The sequence below is a fragment of the Acyrthosiphon pisum genome, chromosome A1 (assembly GCF_005508785.2).
Source record: "Acyrthosiphon pisum isolate AL4f chromosome A1, pea_aphid_22Mar2018_4r6ur, whole genome shotgun sequence".
In the NCBI taxonomy this organism is placed as follows: Eukaryota; Metazoa; Arthropoda; class Insecta; order Hemiptera; family Aphididae; genus Acyrthosiphon; species Acyrthosiphon pisum.
Window position 1 is genome coordinate 120,435,282 of NC_042494.1, and position 23,334 is coordinate 120,458,615.

Genomic DNA, 23,334 nt, shown 5'->3' on the forward strand with positions numbered 1-23,334 from the left:
GTACAAAACCTCGGCGGCGTGTGGCATTTTTTTTCGAGCAAGTCACGGTGTCCGGAGAAAAAGTGCCACTATCCTCTACTTAGGCATGGCAGATGTAGGTGCCCACTAAAAAATCTGCCAAACTGTGAAAAACCTATTTAAACCTACAGTAGAAAAAAACCACCCAATGGCCTAAGTTGTCGCGGGTTAATCAATAAAAAAAAAAAAAAAATATTATAGTATATATAGGTTTATCGATTATTTATATTGCAGTTTATTTATTTATATACGGACGTGACTCCCTTAACATAATTTCACAATGTGAGCAAAATATACAAAACAATATTGGTGTAGAGAAAGACTAAATTATTACAATATAAATATATCTATTTAATATAATATAGTACCTATATACTATTAATAATTGATTGAAGTCTAAATAGTATGATTAGTTATGATAAATCATATAAAATTATAAATTAATGTAAATTTTCTCACAATTTTCAATTCCTATTCAATTTTAAGTTTTAACATTAATTTATTACAATCAATAAAATATTGGTTCGATAAAAGATAAATGTAAGTAAAAATTAAGACTGAAAAAATAAAATTCAGAACTATCGTCGCCGTTCGAAAACTGAAAGTTGTTACAGTGACAAAAAAGAGAAACAAAAATAAATCACGAATATTTCCTGAGACACAGTCGGGATTATACAAAAAATAAATGCGTATTCTCTGTATTATTAAGGACACACAACGTACAGCATGTGACTATATTTCAAAACGATGATGATCTATGTTTTTGAGTAGCCAAACTATATATTTATACTATTTGTATACAAAACAAATATTATGTCTATTGTGTTTTTGGACATCTTGTTATTTTATTGAATGTGTATAAGTATGCCATGTTTTCTTTTAAAACAATACAGTTTTTATTGACCCATCACTTGAAAAAAAAACAAAATTTCTCAAATATTATTTATACGGATCATTATTGTTTATACACATTTAATATTTAAAATTTGATTTATTATATTTACCTATACGATAACCACAACACCCATTATTATATTAATCTAGGTTCTAGATCACAATAAATCTTGTATAGATACTTGTGGTAAAATACAAATATCGTGAAGTTTTATCTTACGAGTCAATTCATTTTGTTGTTATTTTTTATTGATTTGTTAGTTCAATACTTCATTATTAATATTTAATGTCATATAACACACACATTTTCATATTTATGTTGTGTGATATTTATGCCGTCGTTCAGTGTTTTATCCCAAGCTTACTGTGTAACGGAAAGTATAAAATATAGCTGATAAATAAATAAGCTGTATATTGATGTAGCTTAATTTTAATAAATAATATTTCATTATTTTATCGATGATAATTATCATTTGAACCATTTTTGTGATAATATAAAATTACACATACCTAATAAAAATATTTTCAACAATGTACTAATTGGATCAAAAAATGAAGTGAACTGTGTATTACTATATTTTATTAGTATTTACTTTTGAACATTGACATTTAATTAGTTATAAAGTATTAGGTGTAAATATTTTACCCTTGATTTGCTTACCTTCTATATATTAAACAATTATACATATTATTTTCTATAATTCATAAAAATGAACTTTTCAATCTTTTTTAAAGTAAATTTCTCAAAGCCTTTTAGATGTAAGCGGGGGCTTTTCAATTTGAATAATTAAATTTGAATTATTTATATTATTCACAGCTAATAGCTTAAAAGGCCAGAAGTCAAAGCTTAATTTTACAATACCTAATAATAATAAGTAAATAATTATTTGTAATCAATCTAAAATATTTTATTATTACTAAAAAATTAGATTTCATTATAAATATGTCTATCGTAAAAAAAATATTATATAAATCTCTTATAAAATCTATGTATTATAATAATATGAGACTATAGACGAATATAAGAAAAAATGATTTTAGTGATTTGTAAGCTAAAATATCTTTCATTATGACTTATGAGTCATATGCCATAAAATTAAAATTATCATCGGATGAATTCAGTTGTAGATGTTATGTGGTTGCATGTAGAGATGTAAGCTTGAACATTTTTTTTTTAATTGAAAATTTTCTGAAAATTTTGAACTTTCTTTGAAAACTTTAAAATTTATTTTTATTGTACTTTTCTTAAATTAATTAATTTTTAAGTTTAAATAAAGTTTTAAAATACTTTATAGAATTACTGTTTCATTTTTATTTACATTGTAACAAGTATAACGTCAGAGTCAAACAAAACACTTATAATAAAAAAAATATATATAATTTGGGTAAAATTGAGGAAGTGACTCAAACAATAAATTACCTCCGTTAAAAATTGAAAAATCAATAATTGTAACAAAACGATTATACACTCATAATTTATACTGAAGTAAAAATACAACATTTTTAATAAAAGATAAAAATGCACATTTATTACCGAGTTAAATATTATATTGATATATATTTATATTATATGTATTTAATGATTTTTATTTTGAATTTACTATATTATGTTCATTAGAATAATACCAACATTATATTTAAATGAGTAAATGGTGATAAAAGTAGGTACATATTTTAAAATTTAATTATGAAGGTTAAGTATACTACAACTATATAATATCAAAAGATTTATTTGATAAGAAATTAATATTATGAATTATACAATTTTCAAGATTTTGAAAAATGTCATGAAAATTTACACCACTAGTTGCATGATATTATATTAAGCATGCCAAATATAATGATTTTATACTTTGTTTTAACTATGAACAAATGTGGTTTAAATATTTAAAATAATATTGTAACGTGATAAAATGTATTGGGGCTTTGTGACAGATTATAGGTAATATAGATTTTTTGAATAGGTGTATTTTAAAAATTTTGTTCTATCCATGTTGAAATTAATTCATCATAACTTTTGTCTTGAATGCAACAGAGTAACTACTATTATTTTACGTATTATAAATTATAATATTATATTTTGAAACTAAGGCACTTGGTTTAGCCTCTTTTCGTGTACGCGTGGACATATTATTATAGATAGGCATATAAAAATATTATGCAAACAAAGAATCTATTTTCCGATTAATGGCATAAAATATTACAAGAAACTTTTAAAGCTCATTTACTATGCTTAAATAATTGTTCAAGAAAAACATATAAATTCAAAGAACGTATCAACATCATAATAATTTAAAGTGATAACAAATTTACTTCATCATTATAATATGATCCACTCAGTATCTAATAAAGCGTTATTAACCTAAACATAATATTACATATTATATAAATATATTATTATTGGTATATTATTAGAACATTTTATGAGTTAGCACAAAAATATATTATCTAATACCTGTTTTATTTCAAAATATCCTGCACTAAGAATAATATTGTATTTCGTACTTTAACCTATGGTTTAATATTATTAGGTGTATGTAGAAGTAATTATAATCCAGAACTTGTAATATATTCACATTGATTACCTATAAATGATCAATGATATTCGTCCAAGTTTAACTACGCGTCAGCATATTATAATACAGTTGTTCAATACATTTTTTCATTTTCTTAATTTTGTTATATATAATATATTATTTTTTCGTCTTTACTATATACAAAAAATCAATGGAATTCCTCTCTAATTAACTAATAATATAACTTTTTTGAAGTAGATCTACAATTACGCATGAACAAGTACGTAAATTGTCTAGAGTTCAAAAATGTTTTCTATAAATGGCTCGTCAAAACATTTTACAATTTTCCATACACTTATCGTTTTATCCATAAAAATAATATATATTAGGTATAGATTTTGGGTGGAGAAATGAATGATATACTTCGATTAGTGTTGGGTTTTTTAAAAATGTGATTTTTAATTTAATTTAAGTATGCGTTATATTTTATGAACATTAATAATTATCGATGATCAATATTTTTTTATTAATACATGCGTTCAAAATATATATAATAAAAATCATAGGTTCTGTATGTCATCTTATTACTCTTCAGTAAGCCTTAACTATAAATTATTGAATGACAGATAATCTTAAGCTGAAATTTCAGAAAAACGTTGTACCTTGTTGGGAAATTGAAAATCAAGGTTTGTAGCTTAAGAAATAAAATTACTAAAAAAATTAGATTTTATTTCTCAGCAATAAATAATATGGTGTCGAAAAATCGCCATAAAATAATTTATATACTATATTGCAGTCAAATATATAAAATATAAATATACAGGTACACACACATGACGTTTATTTGTCCAATGCAGTACTACCTATACTATTCCCATGCCGCTCAAGTGTTAACGTTAATTGGGAATACGATTGGTGGATTTGACGGTTACGAAATCAATCAAAGTGAAAAACCGTTGTCACGTGACGTGTGAAAACAGTACCTACATTGAATCAATAACTCATATATTATTATAAAATATTATATATATAATAAAATATATATTATAATATATATACGATGGTATGCCAGAGCGGCGTAGAGCTGTCAATGATATCACGCCAAATCGTCTATGTATTATTTATATTTCGTCGCCAGAATAGAGAGCCGGAATACGAATTTATTTTTCGCCTCCACATCCCTATAACGCGGTGGTATTATTGCCCCCGATATATTTTTATTTTAAATTATACATTTTCCAAGACGATTTGCAACGGTTAAACCTAATCTAACGTAACACGGTTGTAGGTATATAGTGGGTATATCATGGTGTGGAGAGAGGGAGTGATAGGGCGAGTGCGACACAATAAGCAGGTCTACCATTGTATTATATACGCAGCATTAACCACCCCCTGTGCATCAGCATCGTTGACGGTGACCTGCACGCTTCTACCACGGGGTTAATACCACGCGTGTATAATACATAGGTACGTATATATATATATATATAGGTATGGCGAATTACGGCAGAGCTGTGGAGTTTTTGTTGTTCTGACACCAAAACGCGTGAGGGAAAAAATGCTTCGGATCGAACTGATTAATGGATAGAACTTTTAATCCTACTACAACTTTTCTCTTAGAGAAAAAAATAAAATTACAAACAAACGACAAATACATATAACTGTTAAATGGAAGATTAATAACTTATTGTTTTTACAGTAGTCCTTCTATGTTTAATTAAGAAAATACGATTGATACGAACGTGGTACCGAGTAAGCGCTTCCTGATCACCGTAGTTTAAGTCTGAGGAAAATCCTATACTGTTATAATAATAATAATTATTACAATTTTATTGATAGCGGTAATTTAAACATTTTTGTACTGATTCGATGTCATACAATCAGTATTATTTTTACATTTTCATTGTTGTGGAAATTTAAAATATTTCATGATACATAACAATAATAGGTACCTATAGGTATATAAAAATAACATAGGTAATAATTTAGTTTTACAACTGAATTCAAAAAGTAATAATGTCTGACGACAAGTGAAAATGTAGAATATCTTCTTATAAAATGTGATATTTAAATAAAAAAAACTACATTGACAAAATAGGTAAAAATCACGAAAATTAGCAAATTATTTTGAGTTAAAAAATCATTAAAAAGTTTCTTTTTAAATCTAAGATTTTAAAATGTAATACAAGATTCCTTAAAAGATTATCTACCTTAATAAAAAAAAAAAAATGCCTATAAAAAGTAAAATTAAATTTTTATGAGCGTTCGAAGTTCATATTTTTACAAAATTGGATATTCACTCGATTTCTCATCTAGCGATTTTCTTATTTTTTTGTAATTCAAATACAAATAACACTAGATACTTAACATTCATATCATATATTTATTTTATCAATTCTTATACTTGATAAAAATTTCAAAATATTTTCACTTGTTTTGTGCTGTTGACGAACAATTTTAAATTTAAATTTTTTTAGTTTTATTTTCTATAAATATCAATAAAATAATATTTTTTGGGCCAAAAGGCGTCAAAATGTTATGCAAGGCCTCTGATAGCCTCTTAAATAGCAATTGAAAAATATAAAAACTACGTGGGCACAATTTTTTTTTATAAGCATTTTTACAAAATGTATCATATTTAAAACTTAATAATTATTTTGTAGTTGAAAATGTATAAAATGTTCAACTTTTATAGCTAAGAATTGAAAATTTAAAACAAGGTTCCACGTAAATTGGTTATATATAAATTACTTTATTCACAATAATAATATTATTATTATCATCAAATATACTTAGTAATATACGAATATCATAGGCTGACTGACCGTCTTCGCACAGAATCGTTTTTCTTATACGGTGATATTATATAATCATTGAATACAAATTTAACACCATCCATAACAGTGACCTATTTGAATGTACTTTAAGGATTCATATATATGTATCTATCTTCAATTTTATCAACTTTATCTGTAATGGAATTCACCGACTAATTTAAATATTTAATTCCTTAGATAAAAATATGTATGCAATTTTATTACATTTTTCAAATGTAATAAATGTACAATAATAAGTTGATTTATTTTGCTATTAGTATTTACTATTTTTTAATCAAATATTTAAGATATTAAAATAATATTATAAAGATATATTTTTTTATTATTATAATCAAGTGCAGTTAGACATTTTTTAGTTACATAAGTTGCAATTATCAAAGAAAAATGACAAGTGGGTATGACACTTTTGTTGGATACATGAACTCTCAAAATGCCTGTATACTGCTGCCACTGTCTACAGTACATAAGTAGAAATCCATTAAAATGTCATGGTGGGGGGGGGGGGGCTAAAGTTGTTTACATCAATGTGCCAAAGGTTCCCACATAACCAAAATAACTTTATATATATTTTTTTTTGGTAAAATGGTATATTTGGTGGCTAAGCTTCCCCCTATTTACGCTAATGCTACAGTAAAAACAAAAAAGGGCCTCTAAAATATTTTTGAACCGGGGCCTCAAAATTGTAATTGCGGCACTGCTGGTAATAATACACCAGACAACATATCCCATGTAAATGTTACGTCAACATTTTAACCTCTGTTATAAAACTATATAGGATAGGGATAGATCCAGGTGTGTGTTGCAGTACTATGCCTCAATGCCCTTTAAAAACTGAAAAAGAAGAAGAATAGTTTAATATGAAAAAATCATCAAGCAATTGTTTGTAGAGTATTCCAATGTTTAAAAGGATAATTAAACATTGTAAGTACTTAAATGTAATTTAATATAACCGCAAGTGTAATTTCGTTTTTTAAATTAGATATAGATTAAAATGAAAATTAATATTTTAATGTAATTTAACAATTAAAAAACTATAAATATATAGATAATAAGAAAATGTTGCATAATTTACTAATGTTATCTTACTATTTCGTATATTATTATATACACGTTTCAAGAATTAAATATAATCAATATGCATTGGACTATAAATCATATTATATACAATATAATGTGTGTGATTCTACGCAGTCACCATTTTCCCGTGCTGTCGTCCGATTGCGTCATCCGGTTTCCAACTAGGTCCCACTCCACTGGGAGTGAAGACCGCACATGTCTCCTCTTGGAGAAGGGGGGTAGTATCATGCATATAGTGATATATACATAGATAAATAGATCACATGATCTCCCTACTACCCACTTGTGATAAGCATTGTCAAAGACCTTGAGGTCGTTACAATGAACAAATATAGAAAAAAAAAAAATAAAAAATATGTACAATATAATATATATTATATAATATTATATTAGGTATAATATCTTCTGTTTAAATGAAAATCATTGTTTATTCTATTGTTTGTCCTCTATCGACTCAAAAACGACAGGACTGTTTTCAACAAAAATTCAATAAACAGTTTTCTTAAAACTAGGAGGGTGTTTATAGTTTAATTTTATTAATCTCTTTAAGTTGCAATTGAGTAGCTCACGCGTGAATATAGTTTTGGCTCACAAAAATCGAAAAATTTAATATTTATAGTTAAATGGTTGTCATTGGTTATAGACTAATATAATAAATTAGCGAAAATATATGAAACATAAAAATATTTTTAAAAGGGGAATGTTGGTAAGCCACTCTGTTGTACTGTAGGTAACCGTAATGAATGTGCTAAATTTGAATTTAATGCTAATTCATTGCATACGAAAAACCATCCTGAAATTGTCTGTCTTACTGGAGACTGTCTGTAAGCCTATTATTATCATATAAATATATTGCTATAAGTATAAGTAATATATTACTTTTTTATTTAAGACGTGTAAAAATTTGAAATATTTGTTGGATTTTGAAGTATATTTCACGACATAAAAATTATACTGTACAAAAGTTATTAATTTAAGTATTTTGTAATATGCCAAAAATTAGGAAGTGGGAAATCATAAAATATATAATCACTCATCACTGTGATAGTTTTTGTATTTAATATGCATATATACATATTAAAAACTGAATTTAAACGGAAAACGATATAAATATATCGTGCCGATAAGCAAAGTCGAGAAGTGGACTATAAAAAATGAAAGGAATATTATAAGTTATTAAAATATAACTTATAATCTAGTACTTTTATTTTAGACCAATACTAACATAATTATATTCCTCTACTATTTTATGTTGTAATATTTTTAGAAGTCAACACATTTTGTGTTGTGTTCTGGGACTTAATATTTTTAGTAGACAGGCCGTTTGGGAGTTTCAATATTAAATAATAAGCCCACGGGAATTTTAAATAATAATAAAAAAATGTATATATAAATATATAAAAATCTTAAAATTGTTTAAAGATTTAAGTATAGCAAGGTAAGACTTTGTCAGGAAACTGTTATATTTATAATAATGTCTTTAAGATTGGTTGAATATTCAACTGTTGAATGAAAAATGATTTAAAGTTCGAACCCATAATTGACTACCTAATTCAGTTCTGTATTACAGGAAATAATAAAATGTTTAAAGGTGGACATTCTTGGCATTCAGTTTCAAGTGTGTTATAATTAGGGCTAGTATTTATATTTAAATCGGTGTTTTTTTTTCAACATCCGAATACTGTTTTGGTTAGTAATGTAAGCGATTTGCATCGTACATAAATATAAATGCTATGATTTTTTTTGCATATTTTTGCATAATTTGAATGTACTGCTTATTGTATTTGCATATTACACCCAAAACTCATATTTTGCTAGTTGCTCTGTTATATTTTGTAATATGTTAAGTGAAATATTCTAATATACATAGATAAACCTACTCACCGGTGACACACAGACACAAAGCATGTTTTTATAATTAAATACACTAAATGGCGATATCGAGGATGAGTAATTCGATAGTAATTAGGTAATTGATAAGTTTAAATGTACGTGCTTATTGTAATCTGATGTTGAACAAGGATAATATAAATACGAAAATGCCCTTGAATCTAGTGAAGCAAAATTTAAATTAGAAAATGTTAGAGCAAAATATAATATACGGTCGTTTCCTTTAATTCGTTTGATTAATAACAAACACCCTTTACTTCTATCCGTATTTAGTTAACAAATCTTTTCTATGCAAATACACAATGCAGATAAATGTCCTTATTGCAACATATTATACTTTTTACTTATACTGCAGTTTTATGCATATATTATTATATATAGCGGATGATTTTTAACAGAAAACGCTCAATTATTTTAATATATAATGGCTTTTTTGGAATTTTTTAGATGCATGCAGTTCTAAAATTTTGTATTTTGAACTCAAAAACTTTTGATTTTAAATATCAACTTGTATAATATTATATATGATTTATTAATAATCTAGCGTATTATAATTTTTTTACTTACGTGATGGTAATGTTTTTTACTTATTGAATATTGAATGAATGGTTTTTATTAATCAGTATTTACAATTAAATTGATTATATTTGTTGACACCGGTCAAAACCCAAAAGATATTTATATTATATATAGGACTAATAATTTATGTTACATGGATGTTTTCTAAAATAATTTAATTCAGACTAACCCTAATTTATATGCTTAAAATAAAAGCTTAAAAACGTTTGATGTGCGCAAAATGGATCACCTATCGCAATATTTTTGATTGCAATGCAAATAACCATTAAATATTAAAATAATATATAGTATAATTTTAATAAATATAGTATTTGTGAAGCTATATATGTACTTAACTTATGTTGCATATGATGCGGATATAAGCAATTAAGAAGCAACAAATGTTGTTTCAATATAATTGGCACAGATTTTGGTACATCGTGATCATAAATTGATATTAAATCAGTTTGGTTGACATTTTGATTTGATCAATAAAATGATTAATAAATTATTTTCGTATCTTTTTATGTACGTTTTATTGATAGAATAATATAAGATTGTATATTTGAATGCGTCTATCACTGACTAAGTACCTACCTATATTGAACATTTCAGTGACCCAGTTTCTTTAAATACGTATCATCTTATACAAATCTGGACTTTATAAACACAAATGGTATTCACGTAGTCGCTTCGATAATTATAATATAGCGTAGCATTTTCTGTGAAATATAAACATTATTTTATCATTATCTTTAATCTGTACCAACTACTTAGTTTGAAAAATAATAACTAATATATGATGCATCCTTAAACTATAATAAGATAATTATAATAATAGTCATATAATTATACGTTATTGCTTCTAAGGTTATGTTTTGTGTTTATGAAAATGTTACGTGAAATCTAAGTGGGGTTTAAATACTCAAACATTGAAATACCTATAATAATATATTATATTAATTTCAAGATTGTAAATTAAATATACAATGTATGACATAATGAACAGTGAACAGTATACAACAACTAACAAGTAGGTATAATATAGATTTTTAGCAAAATGAAAGTTGAGAGCATTTTTTTATTGTTCATTATTTTATACCTACCAAGTGAAGAATACCTATAATAGCATGCGCCGCGCCGCTTGTGTTCATTTGTCATGACATTTGCTGACGCGGGTTACCAAAAACCATTGTTGATTTTTCCATATTATTTTTATTCCTCACTGCCACAGCAGCTACTATTATCTCTAATAGTAGGTGTGATACCTGGTACATTATTTAGTTTTCATTAAACTAATTAAACATTCTACAATTATATTTTGGAGTGTGCAACTTTACACACACACATACACACACAATATTTATCTAGTGCTGTTTAGACGTATTTACCATTATAGCTGTGTCAATAGGAAACATTTTAACATTAATTAATGGCTAAACATTTTAATTTTAGACGATGTAAAAGTTTGGTTTGAAAACCAGAAAATTAGCATGCTCATAATGTATGATTTTACTCGCTTGCATTTCCATTAAGTTTAGTTTAAAAGTTACTACAGGGATTTGGTATTTACTATTAAGTAAGACAATTTAAACTCTCTAGAATAAATATCAACAGTATTACCTGTTTACATTAAACATTATTATTATATAATGTGTATAAAGTCAACAATTTCAGATTTTCAGAGCAGCGATGGATTTATTTAGCGTTATTTATTTCTTTACTAGTTTTTCATTTAGAAAGATCGATCAACAACTAAATGTATTGTCTATATAGTTTTATAGTAACTCATGGAAAAATGTTCATCACAAAACGACTGTTGGATAACATTTTTAAAGAACTAAATAGTAACTTTGAATATAAGGAAAAGTGTATTCATTGCTTTCTCTATTTATAAAACGTACATACCGTTTGATGATAATGTTATTTATTCTTGTGATAAATGAGATTTAAATTTAAAATTATGTAACTGCCAAAAATAAATAAAGTAACGAGAGTGAAATATCTAGGTCTAATTATCGTTGTATGGAATCTTCGGAGGAAAATTCATATCGAAAACTTGGTTATGAGATTAAGATCTATTACCTTTAAACTTTATAAACTTAACAAACTCTTATCTTCTGAAATAATGTACATTGTATACAACGCACTATACAAGTCGATCTTCCAAATACAGTCTATTCAGGGCTTGGATTTTTTTTTTTTGGGGGGGGGGAGGGTGCGCGAGGGAATGGAGCTCCCCAACTATTTTTATTTTTTTAGGATTAAAAATTATAAGTACCAAACTATCAACAAATCAATCAAAACTAAAAATTATTTATTTATCTAGATAGGTATACAGTTTATCTTAGATGACAATCAGATACCTAATATCTTATTTATCTGGATGACATAAAGATGTTGTAGTTTTATTTAGATAAAGTATCTAGATACTGATCAACACGGCTCATCGCTCCCGTGGCCGTCACGGTCGGGACTTCCCCGCCGTCATGATGGTCGTCACCCGCGAGGAAACGCGATGGCGACTGCACTCATCCGTCTGTGAGAAATGCTGTGACAACGTAAAGAGGTGACCAGTAGCCTTATTGCTTTATGCAAGCACCTCGCCATCACGTACCACTCACCATGCCTATTGTGTCTTGTCTGGTGTTTTTTTCCTATTAGGCCACTTTGAGCCGTTTATATTTCAAAAATTCTTCAAAATATGGCCGCTTTGAGCCGTTAAACTATCTAAACTTTTGATTGTACTAAACCATAATAAATATATTATAAAATTACATTTGTTAAATACACAATAAAATTGTCTACACAAAAACAAAATATTGTTTCTTTTTTTACGTATTAGAGTGTATTTGTATATTATTTATTTATTTAAACAGAATAATGAGCTTCACTGAACATGCCCCTATGAGGGCCCATACAAAGTAATAACTACCTACTATTTTTTTTTTTTGTAGCAATGTTTTCTCACGCATAATATATATCAATAAAATATTATAATAATGATAGGTATTTTTGGTCAGGTGAATGTATAATAATTAATAGATAACCATAGATAACTTGGGACTTTTACGTATATTATACATTTTACTGTACGCAATGGCATTTTCAAAATAGTAATACTTTATATTCTTGACCTTACAAAGTAGGTAACAATTAGTTCCTACCAAGTATCAGAAAAGATGCTGATTTAAAATATCAAAGTATTTTTACTACCCAAAAAGGTGATGACAGACACTAATAATAAAAAATCAGATTAGTGGATGTCGCTCTGATATACAGTTGGTTATAATTTTCCCGAACGGCTCAATGTAATGGATGGTGTTAAATTTGAATTCAATTATATAAATCATTGTACACGAAACGTGATTCTGAGCAAATACTGACTTTCAGCCTATAATATTACTAAGTAGGTATATTTTATGATATTATTGTGATTAATTTTAGTATTAGACGTTAGTAGGTATCTACTAAAGTAGGTTAAATTCATTTTTGCCAAAAAATCACATTTGGAAATGTAATTTTGTAGATTTTTAAAATTTAATAATATACTCTAAAAGTTTCATATGCCTACCCACAAATTTTTAAATCACAACAAAATAACTAAAAACGTTATTCTTGGTTTTAATAGGTACCTATGAAATTTACTAAAAGGATGAATGTACGATGTCGATGACGACAACCGTTACAACTATTTATGATAATATTTGTTTTAACCTTTCAATCCTTAGCTATAAAAATTGAACATTTTATAATTGTGTAATTACAATAATTGATAATTTTCGAGACTTTGATAAATTTAGTCAAAATAATATGAGCTTTAAATACTCATCTAAAAAAATTTACCTACGGATCTTTAATATTAATTATCAACAGGAACCTCGATTCAATTTTCAAGATTTTTAACTCAACGAATAAAATTGTATTTACATTTATAGAATAAAAAATAGAAACACATTAGAGTAACACTAAAAAACAAAATCGAGTTTTTTCTAAAACTGGTTTTGCGTAAAAATCACAGTTATTCCTTTATTTTTTGTTTTGAAAACTTTTGGGAACTTTTGTCCCATCAAACTACTGACTGGATTCACTTTCGTGCCAGAAAATATGATATTGAAAAAAATTGAAGCATTATTTTTACTGTGCCAAAAGGTGATGACAGATACAAAAAAAAAAATAGGTGGGTAAGTGTATGTTGCTCTGAGTAATCGAGCAAATATCAAATGTTGTAAAAATATGAATTTCAAACGCTCATAAAAATTTAATTTGACTTTCTTACAGACATTTTTTTTTTGATAAAGGTAGATTATCCTATAAGGAATCTTGTATCACATTTTAAAATCTTAGTTCTAAAAAGAAAAATTTTTACGAATTATAAACTCAACATAATTAGGTAATTTTCGTGATTTTTCCATATTTTGTCAATTTTTGAACTTTAAATGCTAATAAAAAAAAAACTGTGACTAAGAATTTTTAATATTTTTCAAATGTCATTGTAACGATATAGTAGGAGTCTTGTATTAAATTTTCAAGCTTTTTTAATCAACAAATAAAATTTTATTGATATTTTTAGAAAAAAAACTAAAAAAAAAAAATGAAAACTGACAATGTCCGTAAAGAGCTCAAAATAAGTCAAAATATTTGGAAAATGTTATGGTGTATAGAAAATGCTAATACAAACATTCAGTCAAAATGTCATGTATCCAAGGTCATTTTTTTTAAAGTTACACCAAAAACCAAATTCAATTTTGTGAAAAATCGATTTTGCGTAAAAATTCCCGTTTTTCCTTAATTTTTCTTTGGTTTTTCTTGGCGCTTTTAAAAATTACTGGGAATTTTAAATTTTGACCTCCCCAATACACCAACGATATTCACTTTCCAATTGAACAAGATACTGAAGTTGAAAATCGAAGCATTATTTTGACTACTTATCGTGTACACAGACACAAAAAAAAATAAAAAAAATAAAAAAACATACATCATTGTAAAATCAATACATTTATCGTTCCACTCAGAATCTAAAAAACATTGTTAAATCAATACATTTTTTGCTCCACTCAAAATCTAAACATTCTGATGTTCTCATATACAAAATAGTGTTTATTTTTTTTCGTATTAAGTATTAAGAGTATATTTTTATTTTTATTTATTTCAACGGAATAATGGGTCCCACTGAAAATGTGGGTGTGTAGGTACAATGGTACATGTTACGGTAAAAGCACAGAATTTTAATTTTTGTGATGTATACAGAAAAAGAATTGCGGCATTTTTACCAAGTAAAAAATTCTGAATAATAAATAGCTTTCTTAGTATAATTATCAAAACAATGATATCTTGGTGAAAGAAAAATTGAAAATAAAATTGAATAGCTCCATTCGATAGTTTGCATTTGTCAGGTTTATTTCCATAAGAAATTATGTATTTTACTTTGAAAAATATTATATTTATGAAAATAAAACTACCAAAAACTACTAAACATAAAATGTCATTTTTCTCAAAATGGCATGGAGGGAAATCACGGCGTTTTTTCTTAGGACGTTACTATAGTATTAAATAGAATATAAGTATCTTAAATATTGTGAATTATTATGTATAGATTATTTGTATACTAACAACTCATTTACCGCACCACAAGCTCTGCTTAATGGGGTAAATTAAATAATTATACATTTTTATACATTTTTAATAAAAAATAAAAATAAAATAAATAAATTTAAAGAATAATAACTATTGTGTTTTTTTTTACATCACTCCTCAAATTTGTAAGCGAAAAAAATAGGACGTATATAAGACAGAGGTTAACAGTAAAAAATTACTTTTTGGTTGTTCTGTAATATTATAAAAAAATACTTTTGGCTCCATTATATCTATATAGATAATTAAAACTTCAAAGTAAAAACTTTAACTTGTTAAATTGGTGGAGATTGTTTTTTAAAAATTAATATTGACTCTTTATAGTAAAGTTCATGATTAGTTTCTGAGTGGAGCAAGAAATATTTAATTGCTTTAATTAATTTATTTATTAAACTATTTAGTTTGACACATTGAAATTACTTGGCTTAAGGTTTATTATATAGCTGTAATAATATATAGGTATTAGTTTTCAAAAACTTAGACATAATAAAAAAACTTTCGTATGATCAAAATTGAAATAATTTTGGTAGGTATTACCATATTTCTTTTCTTATATAGGGTGATGCATCAAGAACGCTCACCACAAGGTCATTCAAATTCTGATTTTTGGTATTTTTAAATATACCTACATAAAGACTACATTTTCAAATTATTGAATTTTGATTGTACTAGATACTTGGTGTCCTGTTGTGATAAATTAAATGATTTAAAACTTAATAAATACCTAAATTATTTGGGTAGTTGATAATTTTTTTTAAAATTTTTATGTACCCAATTAAAACTGAAACGCGTTATTCCTCAGTTATTAAAACGTTTATACTAAGAATTATGATAGATAGACCTTAAATATCGTTTTAAAATAATATAATGTTGATAATATAATATAGGATCTATTGTTTATTATACTCGGAGACCATTTTTACAAATTATTAATGATAATAGATTTATTACTCTCTAACATTTTCAAATCACCATAGCCTCCATCATATTTTCCAATCCATTATCGTGGATCTATTGTTATATACCTACATAAAGTTAAATAGCTAAAAAAAGCTAGAATGCATTTTGATTCTGATACGTGAACATTTCCTGAAAAATTATCCGTTGAATAATTTAGGCAGGAGAAAGAGGGGGTTCTCATTTGAAAATTGAAATTTGGGACTCCAAAGGAAAATTTTAAAATGTAAAAAACAGATTTGAATAACTGTATTATTGAGGAAAGAAATGTAGTGAGTATGCTTTGTGAATTAGCCTGAATATTGCAAATTTTTACTATATATTTAAAATAATATAATAATTTGATTAACTCGGGTGTCAATCGATAATTAATAATAATAACGTGGACTGAATACAGAATAAGTATAATATAATATGAGAATAATATCATACCATTCAATATTATAACCGATAGATATCAATTGATAACATAATGTGAGCTAGATTGTGCAGTTGTCGAATATTCTATTATTATAGGTCGTAGATATTTCAAATCATTAGTGAAACGGATATGTATGGTTTGAAGAGTAATTATAATATTTTATAATATGATCTGTTTAACGAATGTTCCCAAATTAAAACCTAGTTGAGACATGGGGCGTTATTCAATGTTAGGCATTTTATAGATAATTAAAAAAAAATTATAATTTTTACAACTCTTTTAAATGGTCAACTTTTCTAATTTATTCCAGCATACACCCATACATAAATAACGAGGAAAAAAATGTATATTACGACAAAAAATATAGTTTACAATATAAATCAGGTTATGCCTTTATTACTTATGCGATTCTATATTGGGTGAAGATAATTTTGGAGAATAGAGAAGGATTATAATACATTTGATGATGTTATATAATTAGATACACGGAGAAATAATGAGGTGGTTATTATTAAGTTAATATTTTGATAAATTTACAATAGCTCTAAAATTGAAAATAATAAAATTTTATAAATAATATAAACTTTTCAAATATATTTCATTTTCATTTAATTTTTCATAAATTATATACAGTGTATCAGGAAGAACTGACCAAAAAAAAAAAAAAATTATGCTTTTACTATAAATTTATGCTACTTAAACTTATGACAAAAATTAATAAAATTATAGGATTAGTAAATAGTTTAAGAAATATACCAATGTTAGCAATTTAATTAGTTATAGCGTTCCAAATTAATTTAATCAAAAAAATACTGATATTTAAAAAAATTCTAGAAAATAAACTACTTGATTTAGATAAATGTTTCTACCATCCAAATAGTTCTTATAATCAGATTCACAGGTTGGCTATTTTGAATTTATTCAAAACAATTTTAATCAAATTTAAAATTTTTCATTTTCGGTATTAAAAAGAAAAATAATTATTTTTTTATTACACGTGTAGCGCAAGTGGCTATAAATTATATGGAAAAAAAAATTTTTAAATATTGATTCAAACAAAAGTTATTTCAAAAGTCAGTTCTATCTGTTACACCTTGTATATCAATTAATTTTCCATTATAATTTTTTAGTATTTATAACGGTTGACTATTATAAATATATAATAACTAAAATATTATATTTTAAAGAGGTCCTCAAACAAGCATTTTGAGATTCAAGGTGTAAATTGAAATTTTTTTTGTTTAAAAATGGTTGCCATTAGTTGCAGATTATTATAATAATAGTAGAAATAAGTAGTATTTTTCGTTTATAAAGGGTTACCATTGGTTACTCGAGGAGATGAGGTAAAATCATGCATCAAATCGACGAGTACACCTGGATACGATAAAAGAAACTATATATCTTAAAACCAAATGTATGTTTGTAGTTTATATACTTAAAAACTATTCTATTGATTTCGACGAAAACCTCAGAGTTTTTTTTTAGATACATCATAAAAGTTTGGAAAGTAGTTTCAACGACCGCGACGTTAAAAAAATATACAAAGTGCTAAATGGAATCCACGACTTGTGGTTGGTGGTCGCCCATCTAGATCGAATAACATCGCAATGCTAGGCACACTAACGCCGATTTGCCCGTGAACTAAGGTAAGTAAACTAAAACTGAAATACACAAAAAACCTAGATACATCTGGGTTTCAGATGACTGAATTTTCAGATGACTGTCAAGTCACAAATATTAGGTATATGGCTTGGTATTTTAAATTTATTTATTAATTTTTCGCGGTCGAGTCATATTTTACAGCTAGTATTGTATGTAAGAATCATATGTTAGTGTTTTAAGACAAATTTATTTAGCAACGAGTGAAGCAAGAAGGTTGATTAAAATAAAATATACAAATCATCTGATATGATAAGAAATAATTTATTACACAATTGATAAATATTTTGAAATTTTGAGTGTTAAATGTTTTAAATCTTTATTTTTACTAATAATATTATTGTATTACTTATCCTTACTTACAGCATTAAGAAGGTCTCTGATTGAAACTATATTATTATGTAGGTGTTTAAATAATTATTTCATCTTCATCTATAATAGTACAGTTTATGATATTTTGTGACAATTTTATTTAGTTTGAAAATTAACAATTCGTTAACACATTATTAAGGAAAATATAATAATTTTAAAATAATATTGTATATTATGATTGTACAAACATCATACACTATTATACTTTTAAATAATAATAGTATTAAAGTAGATACCTATAAAAAAATGTTTAGACTTTTTCCAGTCCTACATATTACAAATTATATTTGTAATAAATCATAATTTATAAAATGTACAAAAAACTAAAGAGAAAAACCCCATAATTTACGGAGGATGTGAAATATTTTTTGGTTTTAAATCACAATTATATATTATCGTTTAAAAAGTATAAAATATATTATAATTATATGGCGTAATGTACGATGTTCCTATATTGGTTGAAGTGAATACACGTCTTAGGTACGGACTAAGGTAATTCAGTGAGAAAAATATGGTTTTAAACAATTTAAAAGCGAGTGAAACATCTGTGTCTAAGTAAATTTACTTGTTAAAAAAATAACGGTGTTCCAATTCAACCATACAGTAAACTTTTCACATGCATGTGCTAAAAAGTTTGTTGGCACATTTTATATTATTATTTTATTTTATTTTTATTTTCATTTTTGTATTTTTAAACGAAATTGTTCGTTTTGGTATCGTTTCAATTACGTTTCACCCGCCTGATGGTTTTTAATTAATTCCCACTATTTCCCCTTAGCCTACAAAGTGTTTGGCAGCCAGCGCGAGTGAAGCTCCACCCAAAATGTTCAGTTATTGGTTTTTTTCCCAACCGCTATTCTCTTTAACCACAAATTAACCATATTTTTAAATAAAAAAAAGTTTCAATTATGCGAATTTTGATTTTAGCCATTATTTACCCCATTTATGTTATGTAACTTATGTCTTATTTATTCTTCTATGTATTAAAAATACACACATACAAAACAAGCAGAAAAGAGAAATAAAAGAAATGGTGATAAAATCAATAGATTGTATTTTATCGGTAAGTACCTTAAGAGAAAATTATACCATATACGAGTTGGCAACAGTTTTACTATGGTCGAAAAAAAAAATACCAATTGATTAAATAAGTAACAATTTATACATTAAATGATTACCTATTTTTAATAAGTTAATCCTGACAACTAGCATATTATAATAATTACAATTTCAGGACAATAATATAGTCAGAACTAATATTCATCACCCACTGAAATTTAAATCTTATAAACTAAATCAAATTGGTTATTAAATATTTGTGAATGCTTGAAGATTTACAGTACGGTATGTATTAGTTATTAAACATAAGTACCTACTGACGTACTGTGTATATATGTTTACAAACGAATTTATTCAAATGAAATGCAGTAGTAAATAATAAATATTTAGAATTGTTAAAAAGTACGTTCACAAAAACTACAACATGCTCAACTTCCATAAAATTACGGGTACCTTTTTTTGAACACAATACCTTTAGTAATACCTGCCTACCTATATATCATGTAGACAAATATAAAAATAATTTTGGTAGATCGTTAAAAACCGTATAAAGCTTGTTGAACTATTCAAAAAGGACTGCTGAAGACATGTAAGTGCATCGTTAGTCGAAAAAATAAAATGTAGTTATTTCAATAGGATTTTCTTTTACGTCACATTTCATCCATTGTCATTGCCAGTGTATCCGATATGATTTAGATTTGAATTCAAAATCAAGTATGTGTATATATTACAATATTTTAAACATTATTCCTTTTTCATGTATAAATTAAATGCTATATACCATATAAATATGTAAAAGTATTAATATTTGCAACAAAAAATGTAATACGATTTATGTACAACTTGTATACGTTATTGTTCAGGTAATGTGTGCAAATATATATAATATGTATGTCAACAGTTTCAACAAATATAATTTAATAATACCGGCTTTGACGTCTTTATAATATTTATGAACAATATATTTAATAATGTTTTAGCGATCTACTTTGAAATGACGATAATAATATTATAGTATTGTGCATTGGTCGTCTCAGGATAGTGATCATGTCGAAACATAATATAATATAATTTATTATTTATAAATATGGAATTCAATACAAAATAATAGAATGTGGTTTAGTTTGTTTTAATGTACACATTTAATATAAACCGTTGAAGAAATCATTATTTTACAAGCCACGCACTCAATGCAATAGTGTATATGGATATTTTAAAAAATAGCATATACGTACCTACCCATATATCAAAGGGTAATAAGTTTTGAAATTCCACAGAAAAATATATTAAAAATGAGATATTTGAGAGTTTTTTCTTCGCAACCGAACTCCGTTTGGAATACGCGTACACATTATTATTTTATTAAACCTAATTTACAAAACAGTAATCGTTTCGTGAAATTCCCGAGGAATAATCGGCATTACAATGGGGTTTGGTGTTAGTGAAATTCAAATTGTTGGCAACGTTTTCCAGTGCCGCCGCCGCCGTCGCAATGGTCGCAATGTTATTATGTCCGACCGAGCGAAAAATCAGTTCGGTGTGTTGTTGTACACAGCACGACGTCGGTCTCTGCACGGGCGCGCCACAATTATTACGACGGCCGGGTGTCGTGGCGGTGTTGTGGCGAAGGTCGCGGGAGACGTCTCCAGAGTATGGAGATACACTGGTGCGTTTATCGAATGGAATTATAGTAACCTTCGGAGACGGAAATCGTGTCAAATTCTTTGGCGACCAAGAAAACCCGTCATATACAGAAAATAGTATATTATAATAATATTATTATTATGACGTATATTATATCGGTCAGGTTCGAGTTACGCGTGCGGGAATAATAATATATTATAATGATATGTTGGGCAAAAACATAACATTATTATGACGTTTATAATGCTATATAATATTATTATATTGAATCGAGAGCTCCGGAAATTTCTCCCTCCCCTGGGAGACTCGCAGACGATGAGATTACACATAGGTAGGTACGCGATATAATAATATAATTTTATGTTATATCGAATTTTGCAATTTTCATATAGTCGTTCGTGCAGGCATGTTTGACGTATATTTTATCTCGTCGTTATTATTTTACGTACTCATTTCATTTTACCTTTCGTTCATGTTACACACGCATATGTACATTTACGTGCGGTATATATGCACATGGGTGTCACGGATAAGAATATAATAGTATACAATTTATATAATATGTAAATCAAAGTGACGTTTCGAAATCGCGAAGTCGTTGTCGTGTTCGATAATATACACATAGTAATTTTTGCGTGTGTGTAATGTGTGTGTACATATTATATATGTCATTGTAAGCCACCGTGCGTGTGTGTCCGCGCGCGCGCGGCGCGTGTGTGTGTGTGTGTGTGTGTGTGTGGCTCGGAGGGTTTATTGATCGAGGCCAGGCCACGCGAGTTTTACTGGCGCTGCTGCTGGTGGCGAAGGGATGGTTGGGTGGATGAGGCACGGTGATATGGGGTGGGAGGGGGGCGGTTTCGCTGTAAGATGAACCGGGTGGTGATGGCATGGGGGCGGTGGTGGCGAAAGTTTCGGCGTCGTCGGCAGCCCCGCGAGAAGGGCGCGCGCGTTGGAGACGACTACGACGACGGGGAATGCGATACGACGTGGACAGAAAGGAGTAAAAACCGACTAAAGGTTAATGGCAGGGAGGGGGAGGGTACGCGACGGTGGTATCGTGATATTGTATAGTATTATAGGTGTACACCGTACATAATATGTTTAAAGTGGCGCTGTCGGATACGCGGACTTGGCCGGTATATTGACCTAAACTGACTCCGTGGTGGACCACACCACCGTTGCACTGGAAGTTGCACGCGTCGCGTTTTTCACGCCTATAAACTACGATCGAAGAGTGGCCCCAGACTGGAGCTATTGAATCAGATGGGTGCGAAAGAGGTTTAGAATATATCGAATCTCCTCGCTGGGGCTGGCCAAAAATGTCATCTCCCGCTTTCACCCACAACGCCGAATGTCTCGGACTTGACGCGACGACACGCCGCCACCCTGTGTTTACGGCTTTCCCCGCTCGCGACACGTCCAGTACCGTGTGACGTGAGTGATACGCGAAATCTATGTTAATGACAACATACGATATTTTATGGCACATCGCTCGTTTCGCAACAGTTTCTGTTTGGTCACGGATATATGAGTGGGTAGGTAGGTACCTATATGGTTTATATTATATTCCGTGTTTTTCCAGAATTTACGATCGACGGTCCAGCGCCGTATGGATTACATTTCATCGGAGGTAGTTTCAACACATACCTATATATTTGAATATTTGTATATAATATACAATATATAATATGTATGCATATTTTATGTTATATGTAGGCAATTTTACTATCCACTTGATGTGCACAATGCGGTCGATGCAGCCGCAACAGCGGATCACCGTCGTTAAAGGCGTATCGCA

General features: G+C 27.6%; 1 protein-coding gene across 2 annotated transcripts in view; it reads right to left on the minus strand.

Moving 5' to 3' along the window:
- The window catches only part of LOC100159106 (solute carrier family 12 member 6), a 315,886-nt gene that overhangs the window by 118,951 nt on the left and 173,601 nt on the right, over positions 1 to 23,334 (minus strand). The window lies entirely within an intron of this gene.